Consider the following 390-nt stretch of genomic DNA (forward strand, 5'->3'; position numbering starts at 1 on the left):
ACAAAAAACAAAGCAAACAAACAAAAAGCTTAGCTGGGCATGGTGGCATGCACCTGTAGTCCTAGCTACTGAGGGAGGATCTCTTGAGCCCAAGAGTTCGAGGCTCCAGTGAGCTATGATTATACTTCTGCAATCAATCTAGCCTGGGGACAGCATGAGATCCCATCTCCATTAAAAATAATAATAACTTGAAAATCAATTTAACATCTAGGGCATTAAAACTCATTTTTTAAAGGAAAAACAGGATTTCTTTTTAAAATTTATGTTGAGATACTGTATTTTTTCTCTCCAAATCAGGAGTGAGACCTTTGGGCTCACTGCAGCCTCCACCTCCTGGGATCAAGTAATCATCCCACCTCAGCCTCCTGAGTAGCTGGGACTACAGACACA

The sequence above is a fragment of the Colobus angolensis genome, unplaced genomic scaffold (assembly GCF_000951035.1).
Source record: "Colobus angolensis palliatus isolate OR3802 unplaced genomic scaffold, Cang.pa_1.0 Scaffold546, whole genome shotgun sequence".
Classification (NCBI taxonomy): domain Eukaryota; kingdom Metazoa; phylum Chordata; class Mammalia; order Primates; family Cercopithecidae; genus Colobus; species Colobus angolensis.